Genomic DNA, 21335 nt, shown 5'->3' with positions numbered 1-21335 from the left:
TACTTGTGAACAATCTGTATACAGCATTGACACAAAAAATTTCTGTGCCAAGCTAATATGCAGTGCAAGGGGTAACATATTTAGATGTCTGTGTTGGATTTGGGAGGCTGTGAAGCTCATCATTCCTGCCTTCTCTTATCAAATAGTTGACTGCAGCATTCTGCTACCATGCAGCCTGTCAGGAGCAGAGTTATTTCTGTCAAGGGAAAGAAAGAAAGACAATTCAGTCCTTTTCTCTTTCTGCTCTGTTGCTTCAGGAGATGCAGAGCAATGTGATCCCTGAGGATCCCTGCAAATAGTGAGATGAGAATATATAGAGAAGGCAAAAATCAGCTACAGGAGGCCATGCATTGAGAAATTCCAGATTCAATTGACTTTTGATACCCCAGGCTTTAAATTGCCTTTTGGTAGTAGGCATTTATAGATGATGCTGTCTTAAGGCAGCAGACAGCACCATCAGGGCTCTTCCACGGACACGGCAAGGGTGGGGAGGGCTGTTGTCAATGAGCTGTCAAATTCTTACACCAAAATGACTCTTTTGATAGTTACTTTTTCCACATAAATGTCAGAATTAGTGATTCTTTATTGGTGGTAAAGCATTTTGTCAATCATTTCTCCCTTGAAATGAAAACAATGCAATTAATAATGCTGAAAAGAAATGTTTCACAAAGGACTGGAAAATGTACTGATTTTGAGTCCTGGTGAAAAACAGAGTCTTCAGTGTGCCACTGTTTTTGAAAAAATTGTTTTCTGACAAGGCTTCCTTTGGTAAGGAGTGTCAAACATCAGGGGAGATGAGGAGGTAATGAATGGCTGATGTGTCCGATGGGTCTGTGTGTGTGATGTGATCCTCCTTGCTTAAAAACACACTCACAGGTGGGACCCACCTGCAAAGATTGTGCTCATTAGAGCTCTCCAGCTGGAAGGGCAAAGACTGTGGCTCACATGGCTGGCATTCATGTATTTTCTAATCTGCATTTAGAGGGTTCCCCACTCCTTTCAGATGCCTGACTGTCCTTGGCAGCTGAGTCAGACCTGCTCTTAATCCCAAATTTCAGCCAAGGCTGAACCTTGTGTACCAAGGCATGGAGGTCTTGAGCTAGAGATGTCTTCCCTCCCGGGACAGTCTGCCCTGTTTGTCTCATTTAGGACATGATGAAAATATAATTTATTTATTCTAATCTGTTTAACATTGGCCATACAGCCACTGCCCTTCAGATATCTGGTTTGTGTTTGTGATATTTTTTTTCTTCCCCCTGAAAACTGAGCTCTTTGTATCAGTTGGAATGGCTGTAGAAGAGCAAGGAATTTGCCTTTGCATGAAGCTTTCAAAGCAATTATTTATGATTCTAAGATGATTGGATATGTTTCAGTGTCAGCACTGGGTATGCATTTTTAAGAATGCTATTGAGACTTTCATACAAAAAATCCACTATATATGTTCCTAGGATATTATTTTATTTGATTAAAGAAAGTATTGACTGCAGTGCTATTGAATAAACTCTCATTTAATCTTTCAAAACATCTACAGCACTTTCCTCCTTCCAGGACAGGCAGAATTTAAATGAACACCAAGCAAATAAGGGGACAGGAACATTTTTTTGACATTACACCCCTTTTGCTTTAACTGGGACTAGTTAGGCTGAATACATAATCACAGGCTCAGAAGCTTAATTTTTTGTTGAAGGGAGCTTCTGTAGCAAGAGTTTGAGAAGTCACAGTGTGATTGATGTCAAGTTAGCCTGAAGTTGCACTGGCCTTGAGCTTGTTCTGTGCAATAATGTGAACCAACCTCAGTGAAAAATCAACAGCTGCAGTCTTGAGCTAGCAGAGCTTCTGGATTATGACAACAAAGAGACCTCGAGTTTTTATCCTTTGAGAGTTAAATGAAAAACTTAAAAGAAGAACTTTGTGGTCAGTGTTTTGATGGGGTCAGTATGGCTTTAGACACGTTCAACAAAATGGTTGCTGACATACCTTGTTATCTAGTTTTCTGGCAGACATGAAAAAACTAAGTTCATAAACCAAAAAGATTAATGAAAAGGGAAGAAATCTATTTTAGATTTTAATAATGGTTTCTATGCTATTAATTTTATTTATTGTAATTTTATAATTAATTAAGTTTTAAATTTTAGCATTGTTGCCCATAGATATGTTTCATTAGGTGGGCAAAAGAGCTTCTCCTTGGCTTCAGGCAATAGTTCAGAATTGATTTCTGGGCTATGTGTCTGATCAGTTGTATTTTTATATGTAGAACACTGTGCTAAAATGAGGAAGGATTTACAGCAAGGGTTGAGGTTGTGGTGATCTCTAGGAGGGTTCATTAGGTCAAGCAAATTCTCTATCTAATGCTATAAATCAAGCTAGATCAAGTATACAGAATACATACAAGCACATTTCTGGCTTGGAAACAAAGCAGAAACATTGTATAAACAATTCACCTATAAGTTTACTCAAATTTTTGTTGGTTTTGTTGCTTTTGGTATTTGAAACTGGAACAATAATGGGATTTTCTTCTTTATAATAAGCTGGAAACAAAATAAAGACACATTTGTCCCAAAGAGGTCCTTTTTACTACATAGCACTCTTCCAAGATGGTTTCCATTCTTGCCTCACTTCTATGAAGTCCTCTCTTAAAAGCTGCTGGGAAATAGACTTTGGATGCATTTCTCCAGTTGTGAATAATCTGTTCCTGTGGTATGGGTGTGATTTGGATAAAAGACATTATGAGGGAGAGCAGATTTTGTACCTTGCATGGCACTTCAGGCTCCGTGCCTGACACAGTAATGCTGTTCTAGGCAGCAGAAGGGTTCAGAAGTGGGTAGGGACACATTGATGCAATCAGTAGTTCATAGTCTCCTTTCCCAACTAGAATTGCTTATTTCCTGAAAGATCTACTAGTGCTGTACTTGAATTGTTTAATTTGTGCAATAGATTTTTTTTTTCCTTCTTGGTACATCTCCTGTACTGAGTCTGTGCTGAAATGGGAAGGAATGGCCTTATTTCTTCTGACTGTCTAATCTAATTAATCTGTTTTATTTATTCTGTAATTAGACCATGCAGGTTTTGTTTTTTTTAAGTCGTGAAGTTGAAGATAGGAGTGCTGAACATCTGTGTTTGTTCCTGTGGAGTCTGTCTGGTTGAATAAAGGGCATCCTCCAGTGTCATCCTCGTCACTTGAAAAAGGTGTTTGAAGTTCACCTTTTTGGATAAGTTTCAACCAAAGGCAGGGAAAACCTGCTGGTAAAAGAAGCATCAAACGCCTTGCAGGCCTTTTGAAAGAGTTAGATCTCCTCTCTGATCTCACTGGTTTCAGTCAGGCTATTTCCTTTCAGGAAGGGAAACAAAATCTTGTGATTTCAATGGGGATCAATTGGGCAAGCTTTGGTCCTTGTCCCTGCACTTCATGGCATCCCATGCCTTTTGATGGCTGTCACTTTGGTGAAATTTTTTTTTCTTCAGTATCTGTGCCATGTCCCTCATATCTTTCTCTCAAAGTTGTGTCTTCCTTCTTGATTTTTTCCCCTGATTTTGCAACATCTGTGAGGTTAGTTTTGGCATGTTTTGTTCCTTTGCACCTCATGTAATCCCGGTCAATTTTCTTGTAGTCACTAAATGTGCCAATTTATGGGGTTTTTTGCATTTTTTTCAATTGCATTTCATTTGATCCTATCTCCTTTCCAGAGTGTTTGTAAGTCTTTCTTTTCTGTTTCACAAGATTTTGTTTCCCTTCCCGAAAGGAAATGAAATTTCCTTTATTAGGTCTTTAGGCATCTTGTCTTTGAGGATTAATCTGTACTCTTAATTGTCCATTCCTGGTGGTTTTTGTTTCTCCAAGTCTACGAATTCTGCCTTAATAACTATGGAAGTCATTGCATTGGCATAAAAACACTTGTTATTCTACTTATAACATTCTTTGCTTAAAAGCCTTCCCTTCAAAACCTTTCAGACAGTCCTTAATTGGGGTGGTGGGGGGTGAGAAGCATGAATAGAGCCACAGCACTTGGTAGAGCATTTCTTCTCAAGTTCTCTGGGCTCCTGGAAGAAGGGAAGTGTCACCCTGTCACCTTTTTACTGAAATCTCAAGTTATTGGGGTGCTGATTCCCAGGCAGTTTGCATTGGAAGGGCATCTAACATCTGCACTTGCCAAGTGTCCTGTCGGCTTTGATGAGACTTCGTGTGCATGGGGAAGCAGTGTGCATTTGTATGTGAGTGTCATCATGATGGAAGTGAAGTGCCACAGAGATGAGTAATGGAGAAGGGCTGAGTTGAGAGAGCTGGGACTATTCAGCTTTTAGAGGAGAAGACTTGGGGAATCTTATCAATATGTATAAATAGCTCAAGGGAGGGTACAAAGAAGATGGGAGTGAGGCTCTTTTCATTGGTGCCCAGTGACAGGAACAGAAGCACAGATGAAACAGAGGAAGTTCTGTGTGAACATCAGGAAAATACTCTTGCTGTGAGGGTGTCTGAGTGCTGGCACAGGCTGCCCAGAGAGGTTGTGCAGCCTTGTTGTTGGAGATCTTTAAAAGCTGTCTGATACAATTCTGGACAACCTGCTCTGAGTGCCCCTGCTTGAGCCAGACAGTTGGATCAGATGTCCTCCAGGGCCCCCTTCCAACCTCACCCAGCCTGAGATTCTGTGAAGTTCAGTTTTAATACAGGGCATCATGTGGGCAATGACCTGATCTGAGATGGAGGTTTAATTTTTCATCTGCCTTGTCTCATCCAGTGCTATGTACAGTTACTTCATTCTTTTGTACTGTATAGTCCCACTAATGATGCCTTTTGCTGTTCTACTAATGGGGTTCTTTTGATTTTTGTTTTTTTTTAAATTTAGTAAGTTTAAAAAAATCTTTTCAATTTCTGTATGCATGAGATTTTGGGGAGAGCTCTGCTTTCTTTTAAAGCTATAAATGAAAAAGTAGTTTCTGTGGTTATACAAAAAAACCCAGAAGTATAACTTCCTTAAAAACCAAAATAGTAAGCAAGACAGAGATTCTAATGCTCTGTGTTTTATGAAAATATTTTGATTTTAGAAAGCTGATTTTAAATTTTTCTTTTCAGTTTCTTGTACTTTGTCTTTCAATCAACTTCCCCACCTCCCCCATCCCCCAGTATTGGATGTATACATTATATACTCTGGATGTGTAGAATTTATGTACATGTTTTTTGAGTCTCAAGTCCATGAAGTGCTCATATCTGATCCAGTGTTTAATAGGATTCAGATTATGCAAAGAAGCTGATAATGCTGCCCTGTTCTAATGAAGTGCTTGAGTATGGGACTAAGTGGAAACATGCTGTGTGTGATGTTCAGAAGTGCCCATGGGAGAAAGGAGTTTAAATCCCACTGAGAATGAAGAACATCATCCCACCAGCTTTAGAATGTGACGTCTCCCCTTGCTCTGCTCCTGCTGCCATTGGTGGGTGTTGTCATTCTGGCAACTTCAGGAGCCAAGCTGTGGTTTCGTGCACCATCCTTTACTGTCCCTCTCAAAGCCATGGTAAGAAAGAGTTTTTTCCTTGCATTTTGTAAAAGATGTGCAACTTCTGACACACAGGCCTTGTTTTGCAGGTCCCCAGTGTGCTGGCTGCAGAGAGGCCACCTTGTCAGCTGGGATCACTTCAAGTGCTCTGAGCTCCTGTTCCTCCATCAGGTACGTGAGCAGTTGTGATCTATTTATTGATTTGAAAGAACTTTCTGAGTAGATAATTACATTTCAACTGCAGGCCTCAGTGGATGGCTTTGTAGAGAGCAGAAATGACAATCTGCAGAAAGTAGTACAGTTGATATAATGATCAGACTGGTACCAGGAGATGCTGCTTACTGCTAATGTGGGTTGTGTTTCCTTCTTTCCCCTGGGGTGTGGTGCCCTGGAAAGACATTGTAGTGAGCCCTTTGTGTGAGGGGACTGAAGTGGGAATTGAATTATTAGCCCAGGATTCTCTGTTTTTTCTTACTGGCAAACTAACTTCATATGATCTGGCTGTTGTTTACCTGAATACTGAGCACAACTGTATTCCTTCATATTCAGATCACTTTTTTTCTTGTTTGATTTATGACAAATGCTGATATATTATGAGAATTCACTGTTCAAGAAAAAAAATTTGAAATAATAAATAAAATAAAACCAACAGTCATGCATGAAATCTGCCAATCTTCATTCTTTCCCCCAAATTTGAATTTTTTTGCACAGCATGTGTATTTTGAATAGGAAAGAAAACAGGTCCAGTCCTTGAAATCATGTTATAAAAACAGTGAAGGTGTAGAAGAACGCACTGTGGGAAGGAAAGGGACAGATAAACAGATTAAAAAAAGAGGTGCTGCAGCACCTGACAGAGTTGCTGTACCTATATAGTTGATCACCCAGCAACAAATGGCTGAGAGACTGAGATATATTTGGGATAATCTCACAGAGTGCAGCTCCTGAAGTAGGCAGAAAGGAAGATGATGATGCATTGGTGTTTATGTTCAGTCCCTTTGAAAGCCCTGTAGGGAAAAATATTTCTGAATCTTCTGGAAGACTAAAGCTGGAAATAAAACACTGTAATAACTTCCAAATGGATATATCTGAAGTGGTGAAGCTTTTCAATAGAGGCTCAGTCTTTTCCCTTTATTTTATTTGAATACTTCCTATTTTGGATTCCTTTAAACAGTTACAGGTGACAGAGTGACCAGTCCCAACCTGAGGAAAGTCAGATTTTGTCAGAAACCCAGAAAGAAAAGTAATTTCTGGCTTTCAGTTTACAAGAAAGTACAGGTGATAGCACATAGCAAGAACTCAGTGTTTGCAAGCTACTGACAACACTCAGAGAAACAATCACCATGACATGGTGTCTCTTTTCACTGGGAATTGCAGGTGTTTATTTAAGTCCATGTAGATGCATGTGGACTTCTGCAGCACAGGTAAATTGAGATTTGATCAAAGTCCATAGTGTGAAGTGGAATTGAAGTTCACTGATATTAATTGATATCAACTTTTGACTTCGTTAATCTCACACCCTAAAAAGGGTGGTGTCTCTTAGGAATTTTTGCATTGCTTGATTTTCAGTAATTTTCCTCCTGCTCCTACGTCTCTAGGTCTTGGATTGCTGTGGTTTTATGGTGTTTGGGGGTTGTTTGTTTCTTTGTTTTGGTTGTGTGGGTTTTCCCGCCACTTTTTTTTAATGTATTTTCTTTGTTTCTGATGTGTACCTTTGAATCTATAACTTCCATGTTAAGTTACTAGTGGAATTAAGATCTGTTCTATATTGTTAACCTTACCCTGTGTCAATCAAATTGAATGAATAAAATTTCAGTGATTTATGCTAGAAAATAACTCTTTTTGTTACTTTTTCTCCCTTCATTTTGTCTGTGAAAACTAAAGTACCTGTTGTTACACGGGCCCCTCAAAAGGGCTTTTCTGTCTATGCAGGTTTTGCAATTAAATGGAACAGGTAGTGTAGTTGTTGGTAGTGTGGCCATAATTTACCCACTAATATAATCTTTAATTGGACTAGGGTTTTTTGTTTTATTTACTGAATTACTGTGTCAAAACTTGAACAACTTTGCTTTCAACTCTCAAACTGAATTACAGATTTAGGCCAAGGAGATGCAGCAAGCATAAACCTTCAGCAGTTGGACTGACCCAATTTTATGCATTGTTAGTGATTTTGTTGATTTTGTATTGTTATATATTTAACTCAGCAGAGCTTCCAGGCAAGGTTTGAAGAAGAGTGGGAGGTTTCTTTGTTTTCTTTGTTACTGTAAATATTCACACAGGATGGCTGTATGATTTGGAGGATACAACTCTTAAGACCATGTTTACTGCCCATCCTTACAGCATTGTGCACAGCACTGCTGTATAAAGTGTGCAGGAAAAAAAAAATTCTGTTGCTCTGCAGAAATTTCTTAGATTGAGTCTTTAAGGGTGTCTTTACAGAGTAAGGAGAAACACTTATTTCTGGTGAAGGAGAAACACTTATTTCTGTGTAGGGCTTTTTGGGTAAACGTGGTGAATGAGTGCTGGGGGCATCTCTTTGGGCTGACAGTGAATGTGTTTGATTATGTACGTAGTAAGTGTTTGTGCTTCATACAAAAGAAGTGTGAGTCTCCCAGGTAGCATTTCACCATGGAAGTCAGGTAGTGTGAATTGTTATCTCAGTGTGCTGTCACTGGGAGGTGAGATTTAACCAGAACAGTCACTTCTGCTGTGCAGACAAGGAGATGACCTTGTGGAGAAGTGGCACACTGTGGTGTTCCTTTCCTGACACAAAGAGGGGGGAAAGGCTGCCTGTGTCAGTGTAGTACTTCCACACAGACAAGGAGTTTAGACCAGAAGCTGTCAGGTTGTAGATTCTGAGGGATTTAAAGGGATCTTTGTGCCATGAAGAGGCTTTCTACCTGCATGCCTGATGTTAGGAATGGAGTTGTTGTGGAGAGGAATAGTGCTTCGCTTTCCCTGCCAGCGTTGGTTTTTCTTTAGCTCTTCCTGCTTCTTGTCTCACTGCTGACAAGGAGGCTGGTTTGCCATACTAAACACCTTAGGGTTGACAAGATGGAGAAAACCTACAGGCTCCTTTGACAGCAGTAATCAATAAGAAGTGAAAAAATCTCACTCTGAGAAGCCCTTTTCCAGCTGTAAATGGCAATGGAAGTCCTGAAGGTGAAACTCTGATTTTTAGCCCAAATTGTGAACGCAAGGGACCAGAAATCTGGAACCACGGAAAATATTTGCAAATCAAGAGTTTCTTGCTGCTTATCTGTGTGCACTTCAACCAAGGGGAGAACTGCATTGTGTGAGACAAATGCTTCAAAAATGCCTTCCTGAGCCCATGAGCTGGGGCTTTGCTTATTGCATCCCCCAGCACTTAGACTCATAGAATTCTAAGGTTGGAAAAGACCTTTATGATCATGTAGTCCAGCCATTACCCTGGCACCACCATGTTCACCACTAAACCATATCACTTGGGGTGCCTCATCCACACAATTTTGGGACTTCCAGGGATAATGATTACAGCACTTTCCTAGGCAGCCTATTCCAATGCCTGGCCACCCTTTAAGTGAAGAAGTTTTTCCTAATACCTAATCTAAACCTGTCCTGGTGCAACTTCAGGCCATTTCCTCTCATCCTGTCACTTGTTACCTACCACTCCCCACCACCTCTGTGCCCAGCCATACGGTCAGGTTTTTACCCAGTGAGCAATGCACCCACCCAAAGCCATGAGCAGCCAGCTTGTCCAGGACAATGCTGTGGGAAACAGTGTCAAAGAGTCTACTAAACTCCATGTAGACACATCCACAGCCTTTCCATCATCCACTAATCAGATCACCTTGTCGTAGAAGGAGATCAGGTTGGTCAAGCAGCCTAGCAGCTGCTTTTCAGAAACCCATCCTGGCTGGGCCTGGTTGTCCAGTATGTGCCACATGCTGGCACTCAAGACAATCTGCTCCATGACCTTCCCTGGCACCCAGGTCAGGCTAACAGGTCTGTCCTTCCCCAAATCCTCCTTCTGACCTTTCTCTAGGTGGGCATTCCAGTTGTTGACTGCAGTCAGCTGGGAGCCCCCGGTTCACCAGGAGCAGCTGACAAATGGTTGGAAGTGGCTTGGCAAACTCTTCCAGCAGCTCCCTCAGTGCCCTTGGGTGGATCCTATCAGGGCCCATAGCCTTGTGCATGTCTAGATGAGTAGCAGGTGACTGACCTGTTCTCCTGAATTATGAGGGCTTCATTCTGCTCCCCATCTCTGCCTTTCAGCTTAGGGAGCTGGGTACCCTGAGGATAACTGGTATTATGAAAGACTTGCTGCAAGGGCTTTCATTATCATGCTGCAAACTTCTCCAAAGTTCCCACTTGCCTTATGAGAGATGGTGAATTTCTCCAATTCTCTTCAGAGCCATTGGAAAATGAGGAAAACTTAATCAGAACTAGGCAGAAGGAAGGATCAGAATTAGATTTTTAACCTAGCAGGTCTGGTTTATTTTTAAATATAAGTAAGTTATTTCTATGGAAGAAAAAAGTTTTTTTCCTTCCAAATAGATGTAATTGTGAGCAAGTCACATTGAAAATGTCAATAACAACTAGTAATTACAAATGGGGATAGAAAGAAATTCCCAGAGCACCTGGTTAATAAAAAAATAGAGGCTGAAGAGTGCTGTATTTTTCATGCTGTATTATAGTGATAATGGCAAGTCATTCAGAGAGCACAATAGGAAAAGTTAGGTTTAGCTGATATATTCCAGTTTTGTGACACTGAGTAATTGTTAATATGGGCTCTTACTGTCGTCTTTGTTTTGCAGGAAGCAATGCAAGCAAATAAATATGTCTGTATCCCATATTGCTGTTTTACTCACAACTTCAGCTGCTTATTTGGTTGATAGGGAGTTTTTATTCCCTTTATGTTAGTTGTGCTGCAGCTAGGGAATTTGGTGGTTATAAAAACAGAGCTCTTGCAGCACACTCTGTGCTGAATACATCTCAATGTTTTGTGAAGCATGCGATAATCTCACGCTGCAGATATGGGACAGGGAAAGCAGCTTGTCCCCATGGTCACTTGGCTGGTAGGAGAACTGGGATAAGGATCCCTGGCCTTGAGTCTCAGCACAGGGCTCCCTCTGTCTGGCCATGCAGCCTCTGCTTTGGCTTTCTCATAGAACCGTTAGTGGTATCATTCCTCCTAAGGATGTGGGGAAGGTTTTAGATATTAAGCAGGTATCTTCCTGTCAGCACTAAATTAATTTTAAAGGGGAGATACAAAAATAGCACATCCTTTTGTATTAGATATCATATGTCCTCTGGAATCATCTTTGCCAAATGCTATTAATGGCTACTCAAGAGATACATTCTATTATCTTGACTAGCTTATTTCTAAAGTAGTTTGACATTTTATTTGTCTGGCTTATCTGTTGTTGTAGGGAGATATTGGTTTATTACCCTTTAGAAGGCTGAAATGTTAACCAGGAAATATGGGAGCGCCTTTCATTACTTTTTTACTGTGAAATATGAGCTCTCAGACTGGAGTGTCAGCTCTGCAGTGAAGGAGAATTCTGGCCTTGTGCTCAAGATTTGACTACAACTTCCCAGACCCTCTGTGGGAAGCTGCTTCCCACAGAAGCTGTGGGAATTCTTCAATCCTACAAAGCAGTTTTAGGCCCTGCATACCTTACCTCTCAAATGGGAGATGGAGGTTGAGCTTTTTCTTTCTCTGGCACTGCCAAGGTCCCAGTGTCTGCAGTCAGGGTGAACAAGCACTGCAGGAAGGGAGCTGGAGTGAAGCTGGGTACCTGCTCCCAGAGGCAGACCTCCTAGCTGTGAACAGTAGGACAGATGTAATTTAAAATATTCACTGGTGTTGCTGCTGGATGTCTACTGTTGGCAGTGTGAACTATAATGGTACTGTAGTATGTTAACAAAAAACCCTTTTACCTGGAGGAATTAGACCCATTTCATATGGTCTTCTTTCAAACTGGACTTCTTTCTTTCTCAGCTAGTCCAGACACTCTTGACAGCAGTTGAAAGCTCTTAAATTTCATGGCTTTGGGTGATTTTGTGGCTCTTCTGGTGTCCAGTCCTCTCTGCTTCACAATTTCCTGATTCCATCTTCATGTGTGCACACTCCATTTGGGAAGGCAAGACAAATATTTGATTTTATTATAATCTTTGGGAGACACTGTGAATAGGAGGGGTTTATTGAGAGGCTAGGAGAAAGCTTGGAGTCTTATAAGCAGGGAAAACCGGTTGAGATGGATTTGAAGTCTTCTGTGTGTGAGAGCACTATTTTACTTTGCATTACCCTTTTGAGTCAGAGAAGATAAAAAGCATCTGGTTAATAGAAGCCTGGATGAAGATGTGTGCTGCTACACTTGTTTTTGGAATCTCCTAAGTCCTGGGCTTGGCACATAAAAAATCTGTCCTTTCATGAAGGCGCTTTCCTCATATTAGAGAAAACTGTAAGGTAAATGAAACAAGTAAGTAGAGCAGGCATGCATTATTAAGCAAGTTTTGTGTCAGTGGGTGAATACCCACATTTTTAAAAAGAGTCTAAAACTAGAGCCTGCGAAAGTAAATTGCTTTGTCTGAACAATACTTCTAAGAAAGCTTTTGCTTCTTGAGGATAAAATGATAGAAAACTTCAGGCCTTCTTATAGTAAAGATAATTGCACTCTTGCTTATTTTAATTACATTGTTTTAAGTAGGTCACCCACATGCTTAAACTTGTGCAAAATTTAGGAAAGCTTAGCAACCTGGCATATGGGCCGATTCAGGGGACTTTCTTTTACAGTGCCTGTATTGCTCCAGCATTTTAGCATGGACTGCCTGCAGTCAGAGAGAACATCTACTTGTACTTGTTTTTTTAATCTAGACTGGTGTTAGCACTTCTTTTCTGGGTCAACTGATTTCATTACAGACATGTTCTTTGCAGTCAGCTGTCTTGTAGCAGCAGTGATAAAAAGATAAAATCAGGCTTCTGAAAGCAATGGTGACAAGATTGGCTCAGAGTGGGTCTAGAGACTAAAAACAGGAACAACTTCATGTGGTCAGAGATGGTACTGAATATTTGCTTTCTGATTTAGGGTGTATTTACTGACTACAGAAGAATGAGGCAAAAGTTACCAACTCTGTCCCTGATTTCTTAAATGTGTGGCTTTGTTTTCCAGGTACTTAGGATGCCGTATGTCCCTTTGGTACTAAAAAAGTCTGACCTTTGGTGTCATCTCACGAGCAGCAGAGCTCCAAGCACATTTCTAGCAGCTCCTCCCCTCTTCAGCTGCTTAAGTGGTGCACCAGAGCTCCTCGGAAAATTTGAGTAAAGGGCTTTTTTGAAAATATTTGACTGGAAAGATACAATGTGGAGAGTACTAAAAGGAGCACTGGGTCTGAGCTGGGTTTGTAGTCACTAATACACAGAGTAGTGTAGCTACAAGCTGGTCTTTAAACTCCTTGGAGACCCCTGTAGGGGGATAGAATATAAGAAAATAAAGGTAGTGTAGAAAGTCATCTTACCCCTAAGGAGTTGCAGCTGGGCCAATTATCAAAGATTAGGAGCAGGCCTGACTTCAACAGGCCACAGCTGTAACCAGTGAGAAGAAGAGTGGGGTGGCTGGGTGAGAGGGGAACTGGAGTCAGTGGCTGCTTTGTGAAGAAGAAAGAGTCAGTGCTCTGAGGAGCTGCCCACGAGAAACACCAAGAAGGTGTGAAACTTTTGTGATAAGGAGATGACAGTGTGGAGCCCCTGCAGTAAGATGACAACAACCCCCAAGATAAAAGGTCATAAAGGTGATGCTAGTGGGTCTAAAACATTTGGAAACTGCTAGGATTTCTGACATGATGGTATTGCAAGTGTTACCAAAGTGAGTTTAGTGGGATTGCAGTACACAGAATGTCTGTTTCAGAAAAAAATCTCCTACCTTTGCTTTTTACTCATCTTGTGTGTCTTCTGTGGTGAATTGTGCCACATTGCCAGTGTTACCACTGCTAATTTTTTTTCTGCTGAACTCCTCATGAATGGATGTGTAGCAAGGTCTGAGAGAATGCTTTGGATCAGCATTTGTTTGCCCTCTGCAGCTCTGCCAGTGTAACCTGGGGAAGATTACCACGGTGGGGAGTCTTTCCTGGAGTTCAGGAAAAGGGAAGGAAAAAAAGCTCTGTGCTTTAAACAGAGAAGTTTGCACAAAGCACACTCTATGGTGGAAACAAATCAGGTGGAAAAACAAGTCATGCAAGGTGATTAGCAGTGCAACTAATTCTTCCTTTCTTCACTATGAAGCCCATCTTCTTTAAAAGAAAATGGCAGTTATTGGCAGTTTGAACTTCTTAGTGGTGTTCAAATGGATAGGGTTTTATAAGCATGAAATGTGATGTTTTCCTTCTGTTAGAATAGCAGATAAGCTCTTCTCCCCCTCAGTTTGACCAGGACTTCACCAGGCACTGAGAAGAGGAAGCAAGATAGTAAGGAGGCAGAACCTCTCTTTTTATTCCTTGTGTGTTGGGTGTAGTCTCACAGTGAGGGATTGGAGCCACATGAAAGCCCTGATCCACTGTCTTTTCAATTCAAAGACTTTCATCTATTTAAAGAGATTTGAAACAAACTTCAAACCTGTCTCCTTCAGTTAAGCCCAGGTCAACTTGGAAAAAAGAGATTGATATTATCCTGGAGCATACCCTCTCTTCTGCTTGCTTGGTGTTGAGTCCACTGTGTTACAGCTTTGAACATTAACTCCTTCCTGGTGTCATGAGAGATCTCCCTCTGGTTTCAACCCACAGATTATTTTGGCTGATTGCTGGAGGTGGGAATGCTGTACTCTATAGCCCTGCCCATCCCTATCTCTGTTTCTCCTCAATTTAGTGGATATTTTTCCTTTTCTGGTTTCTTCTTTAAGGTCACAGGCTGTAGTGGAAGTAACCTAAGTAGCCAGTAAAGACTTGAAATGAAGTTGAAACAAAATGAACAAAGCTGTAGGGAAAGTGAATTGGATTGGAAAGTTTTCCCTGTGTGATCAGCTAAATCCTAAGATCTGTCTGTTCCTGGACTTTTCCTCAAATAAGCTACTTTAAATTATTCTATAGATGTAATCCCCTATGAGGGCATTTGTTCTGGGGTAAGAGTGTCTATGTAGAAATTGAACTCTTTAAATCACTTGAAAGTATTCTGCAGTAACTACTTTGATTAATTTCTAAGCATATCAGGACCTACAGCAATTACAGCTGGTATTGCTTCTGTACCTCACTGCTTGCCTAAAGGAGCTCAGACTGTGCCCAGTAATGAGTCAGGTTCAGAGTTGTGGCCTTTCATTTCATTTTATTTAAACTAGCAGAAGCAAACAGTCTTCTCGATGCTCTGTCTAAAAACATGTTACCCCAGATTGAAACTCTGCACTGTGTGTCTGTGTGCTGACTCCACAAACCTCCCACCCTTTGCCACTATCTCTTTCATAACTCTAGAGTTTAAATGTGGAAACATCTCTAAGTCAGACAAGGATATTTGGCTCAGAAAATGAGAGGAGGAGGTCAGGGCATGCCATGAAGTGATACATGAGGGGCTGAGATGTGTCTAACGGAAAAGTCTGGAAAAAGGCAAGGTAAGACTACTGAAGGAGAGAAAATTAGAAGTAAAGGGAGTGGAAAGAGGGAGAGGCTGTAAGGTTCTGATGAAATGAAAATGAGTAGTTGCTAATATACAGGAATTGCACTGTGACTTTGGATAGGCTGGGCTCCCTGCTTCCCTGGCTGTCCTGCCATGCTGTCCCCGTTCACTTCAGCAAAGAACTTGGCATTCATCACTCAGAGGTTGCCATCTGTCACAGTCACCCACTGGCCTGTGAATTATTTGTGCTTGTCTAGAGGCATGAGCTGAATGTGTGAACTCTGCTGTCACTCCAGGATTGATGCTGCAGCTCAGCTGGAGGCCAAATGGTAGAGTCTCAGCCCCCAAAAAAGCCCCAAAGCAGCTCTCTCCAAGGCTCCCAAAGGAGGAGTGCAGGCCTCAACTGTGCTGTAGCCAAGGCTGAAGGCAGAGTAACAATATTTAAAACTGAAAAAAATACAAATGCTGTTCACCTCTGTGGACCTTACAGTTTCATTATTGTTTGGATGAAGTTCATAAAAATTTGGTGTGTTAACTCTGCTATTTCCAGTATGTTTAAAACTATCTGCAAACATATGAGTTCATCCTCACCTTTCATTCATGCTAAGGGGGAGGTGTGATACATATATTAGACTGACCAAAATAACCCCAACACTTTGCACCTGGTAGGCAGCTGATGAATGTGATGGTCTGTTTCAATGCCACTGTCTCCCTGCAGTCAGTGTTTAGACACAAATACATCCCCAAAATCAACAAATAGTTCATGAACAGCAGAGGGTTAGATTCAAAACTGGGGAAGTTACCCTAGCTTCATTAAAGTTTCATTTATTTATGTTTACATTATTTTATCAGCATGATTCCACAGCTCTAGTTTAGAGCGTGGCATTGGGAGTAACTGAGTCAGCTTAAGTAAGGTGGAAGTGAGCTCTGCTGTGAGGAGACCAGAGCTGGGAGGGAGAGTTAGCTCTCTTAAATGAGTGTACAGTCAGTAAAAATAATTATGTAGAACTACAGCCTTAATAGAGTGCTGCAATTTTATACCAGCTCCTGATATGGCTGGTAAATTGTAGCTAAAGTTTAATTTAAACACCACCCCCTGTTCTTCATGCTGTCTGTCATAATTATGAAAGCTGCTCTCATCTGATCATGGCCCTAAGAGTTAACAGTATGAGGACACTAAAGCTAGGCTAAGAGTGAGTCATCTACTCCATATCATGAATTTATAAACTAGTTATGCCAGTGGAATTATCAAAGAAATTTGGTGTTCTGGAAGTACTTTTCATAGTCCAAGTGCATGTTACACTCCTATTAATTTAATAATTTAAGCTTACCTTTTCTGAAAGTGTGTTGATGATGTTTGTAGTGGTTTTGGAAGATGCAAGGTCGATATACAGCCTCATCTCATCATGTCTTTCTGTTGTTACAGAGCTGTTTGAAATTTTGTTTGAGGTTAAATCTATGCAATTCCTTCTTATCAACTGAATAATACTTTTAGTGTATTGAGAACAGTTTTTTTTTTTTTTAAATTTTGCCAAAACCACTATCTATTGCTTTATAGTTTAATAGAAACTTTCTGAAGGACTGAAGAGAGCTTCACGGTATTTTTAAAAATTTTCATAATGTGCAAGTGAAACATAGTTGGGTTGTCCTGGCTTTTGGAGTTTAGGCAGCCCTTTAGTTAGTATTTTTGGACATGTCTGTGACACTGATTTAGACTTGTTTGCCATTTTGAAGTTCTTTCTTTTTACTTCAGCAGGTACTAAATCTAATAAGGGCAGACAACTCACTATAAAATTGAAGCAGAGACAGGAAATAGACATTTGTCATATGGATGAATTTCAACAAGCTTGATTTCATATTGCTTTTTGAAAAGCAGCCTGATAGGATAAATGGCACCAAATGAAATTCTGTTTAACAGTTACTGACTTTTTTTTTGGTAGTATTCCTGCAGAAGTTGCAGTATTCAGGCCTAAATATAGAAAATAGGCTGCAAGCATGTTATGAAGCTTTCCATAGGTACAAAGAGTGTTCTCCAAAGTGCTTTGAGCAATAAAGTCTTGCTAAGTATGAGCAATTTTGCTATTGTCTAGTTCTGTTACAAATGTGAAGGAATAGAAAAATGGAGATTCTCCTGACAGATGTTATCCGTGCCCCTTGATGTACGTGTAGGAAGCCCTTGGACTTAACTTGCAATATCCTCACAGACATTAACATGCACTGGTTGATCAGCGCTTCTCTGCCCCTTGCCTTTGCAAATACATGACTAATAATGTTTATTGTCTGATCACAATGGGAAATCTCTTTCATTTTAGAAGTATTTATTGCCAAGGTTAACATGAACTGGCATGCCATCAAAGCCCGAGGAGGGCAGTAGATCTTATTGGGAATGATAGAAGAGGATGGCCAGATTCTTTATCAGGGAGTCTTTAATTTCAGATATCCCTGCTAATAAGTATCTCCTGGGATGGGAGAGCTCTCTTACAGTGTGTGGGTTACAGAGGATAAAGCATGTATAGGAGGGTATAGTTTTTCTCCTCTTACCTAGTGCACGTGGGCAAAGAAATCAGCAAAGCTCGTGGAGCTGCCACCTCCTGCTGAACCACCTCCTTTAAAATCTTGGGGGCACATCATTAGATGCACATTAGCAGAAATACATTTAGTAGTACAAGGATACAGGAAAACATGCTCATGGAGATCAGTCCTTCTGAACAGAGAGAAGTCCAAGCATTCTCTCTGCCTCCTTGTTCGGTGGGAAATCTATGACAGAGCTAATTGCGACAAAACCAATTTTTTAACCAATTTGATATCACATCTGGAAAAATGTCAAGGTACTTGACAGCCTTACTTGTAGTCAAGCAAACATTGAGCAGAAATTTGTAGAAGACAGCTTATTCTCTTCATAATGTATTTGTATTTATCATGTGTATATACACGGATCTCTGCTCCTTTAGAAATGCAGACTGTGGAAACACAATGTTCATTTTTAGAATCCTTGAGTACAGTGGTCCCTCATACCCCTAATAGTTTCTGGATGTATTTCTTTTTTATTTTTTTCCGTTCTCTTTTGTGCCTCTAAGAAAGAGGAGCAAAGGCCAACTTTGGCAGCAGCCGCTTTCCTTTTGAGAACCTCTGTTCTTTGCTGTGTCAGATGGTGTTAGAGAATAGTTTCTAAACCAGATTAATTGAGTTCAAACAAAGTTTCCAAGCTTTGCAGAAGCTGTCAATTTGCGTTTTTATTTTTATTTCCTTTTTTGACACAATCTAGTGTCAAAAAGAGTTCAAAATCCAATATGACAGCATGATGAGAAGGTGTTGTGCCTTCTTTCTAATTTAGAAGAATTGCCTTCCAAGTGAGAAGATCTCCAGCATCTCCTAGTGCTGTGAAGAATGCAGCAAGTACAAAGATGCTCTGCAATAAATATCTCCAGGAGATCTGGTGAAGCCTGAATTTGGACATTGCTGAGCCAGTTGAGACCCTCCCCAGTATGAAATACCTCAGAAGCTGTGACTTTGAGGAGCAAGTATTCTGCTGTTGTATCTAATTTGCTGACAAGAAAACTATGTTTGCTGACTTTTAATGGCTTCTTGAATTAGGTTTGCTTGCAAATCCTTGTCTCCTATCCAGTATTAGCTTCCCCTTGGGAAAGCCCTGAGAATGAAAGGAAATAGAATTCCAGATAATATATTCTGGCTGATAAATTCTCTATCTTGGACAGTTGCAGAGCTGCTGTATTCTGTTACAGTATTTATTCCTACCTGTTGTTTGGAGTGGCGTTTGCTTCCCTCCCAGGGTGAATCTCCTGTTCATCCCTGTCCACCTACAGTTGTTGGTGTGATGAGCCATTTGGGCATAGTCAGGTTCCCTGAAGGAGTAAATGAATAGCTTCCTACAGGTTTTGTCAGTCTCTTGAGTACCCTCCACAAACTAACTGCTCACTTAAGGTAGTGTTGCTCAGTCTGTAGTCAATTTGAAATTCCTTTGGCTTCAGATCTGGGTTTCAGTGAAGCTGTGTATGCAATATCTTAGCCTTAAACTGTTGTTTAAACTTGTACTTCCCTAACAGGGCACAAAACTAGGTACTTAACTTTATGAATGTGCTTGTAGGCTTGAATGCCTACAAAGTACCAGCAGGTGCCAGCTCTTGCATTTGCCCCGCTCAGTATTGTGGATGGTGTAGAACCTGCTGTGAAAATCTAAAATCTTTGGCTTGGCAACAGAAATGTCATGCAGTTAACTCACTGCCTGGTCTCTGCTATGCTTCATCTACTTTTCAGATTTCATTTGAGATTTGGTAATACCAGGTCTGCAAGTGGCAATGACAGCCCCAGATGTTTGTAGGCATGTGGCCAGAGGTATGTGTTTAAATGCATGGATGTCTGTGTGCACACTGAATGCTTATGCAAGTCCATTGCATTATGAGTGACCATCATCACTGCCAGTGGGCTGCCAGGGTTTTATTTCATTGCATTGACTCTCAAGGTGCCCTAAGTGAAGAAGGAATGACAGCACCTCGGCTGGGAAGGCACACATTCTAGAGATTGCTCAGGAAGAAAGCGCTTGACTTGGCAAGTTCAATTTTGAAAGCAATCTTTTCCAGGGTACTGAAAGATAACAGGGGAGGAATCCTGCCCAGGAAACGAGACACAAAATTTACCAACTGTCAGACAAGTGGCATTGACTTTGAACAAAATGAACACCAGACTCTCTGAGGCTTGAGGTGTCAGTGAAGCCCAAAAATCATATACACATATTTGAATGATGCAGACGAGTAGCCTTTGCATGGCAAGGTTGCTTTTTATCTCCTAATGTAAAATAGTGGCATCTATAAAGGTGACTTTGCTACAAGGAGGACTTCCATGCAATCTAGATGTTGAAACAAATATCTTGAAGATATGTAGAATAATGAATTTTAATTGATTGCAGTCCTCATTCCATGGGAAAACTTCTTTCTATATTTTATAGCATGTTTCACTTCAACTGCTGATCCTGTTTGAAGGGGTTTCCAATAAAATAAAAAGTGATGCCAATAAAATAGAAAGTGATGAGTGTTGAGAAAGATATAATGAGTAATAGATAAGCTATTCTGTCTTTTAGTCTTTATGTAGTGCTTTGAGGATTGGAATTAAAAACCACAAGTTCAGAAAGGTTTATTAAGTTGTTGAGCTAGAACAGGCAGAAATGCTGGTCAAAGTTTACAAAAATGATATCGGGGGATTTTTTTATTATTTTGTTTTAAAAGCCTCAGCTGTCCTGCTGCTGTGCTAGATCTGTGTCAGTTTGATTGAGCTGACAGGTTTATACTTCCCAGCTTGGAAGCTGGGTCTGTGCCGTTTCTGCCAGTTAGAGGATTGTGAAGGAACTGCCAGGCAGGTGCTTTGCAGGGCCACGAGAGGTTAGAGCTGCAGGGGACAGCACACTGCAGGTAAGGAAAGCTGCATGGTCCCTTTCTCTCTGCCCCCTGTGTCCATGGGACCTGTTGCTCTCACTTTGGCCCAGTGATGCTGCTCCCAGCACGTGCCAGGCCTGGGAGTGAACATTATTTATTGTGTTAAGTCAAACCATGAACTGAAGCTGAGTGAACAGTCACAATCTGCCTCAAAAAATTGATCTAAGTGTGCTAATTCTGTCTGTGACGTTCCTTGAAGATCAGATTTCTTCGACAAAATGAGGGATTTGCCACTGATTTGCCCCTGCCTAGCTCCCCCAAGGACAATGACCTAGGTGTTTCCTGGGGATATCCCCATGTGTAGGAGAGGAATGGAACCTGGAAGGGTCTGTAGCCGGGGGCGGGCTTGGCCTCTTCTCCCAGGCAGCCAGTGACCAGATGAGAGGGAATGGCCTCAAGCTGGGCCAGGGCAGCTTCAGGTGGGACATCAGGAAGGATTTCCTCACTGAAGGGGTGGCCAGGCGTGGGCATGGGCTCCCCAGAGAGGTGATGGAGTCACCATTCCTGTAGTTGTTCAAGGAATGGCTGGAGGCAGCACTTAGTGCTGAGGTTTATTTGACACAGAATTAGGGAGTGTTCAACCTAGAAGCGTAGAATGTTGTGGAGTTGAGATAGACTTTAAAGATCATCTGGTCCCCTGCCATGGACAGCAACACCTCTCTCCAGATTGAGTTGCTCAAGGCCTTATCCAGCCTGGCTTTGAACACTTCCAGGGTTGGGGCATCTATAAGCTCCCTAATCAACCTGGTCCAGTGTCTCATCACCCTCATGGTAAAAAAATTCTTCTAATACCAACCTAAAGTTTCCCTCTTTCAATTTTGAAA

General features: G+C 41.1%; 1 protein-coding gene across 3 annotated transcripts in view; it reads left to right on the top strand.

Annotated features, from left to right (window-relative positions):
* The window catches only part of TSPAN4 (tetraspanin 4), a 420491-nt gene that overhangs the window by 143447 nt on the left and 255709 nt on the right, over positions 1-21335 (top strand). For all 3 annotated transcript variants that reach the window (XM_066552988.1, XM_066552989.1, XM_066552990.1), the window contains one exon: positions 5577-5658. The gene's annotated coding sequence lies outside the window, so the exon portion shown is untranslated. The remainder of the gene's footprint in view (positions 1-5576; positions 5659-21335) is intronic.

The sequence above is a fragment of the Molothrus aeneus genome, chromosome 6 (genome assembly GCF_037042795.1).
Source record: "Molothrus aeneus isolate 106 chromosome 6, BPBGC_Maene_1.0, whole genome shotgun sequence".
In the NCBI taxonomy this organism is placed as follows: Eukaryota; Metazoa; Chordata; class Aves; order Passeriformes; family Icteridae; genus Molothrus; species Molothrus aeneus.
This window is presented reverse-complemented; position numbering and strand designations above follow the sequence as displayed.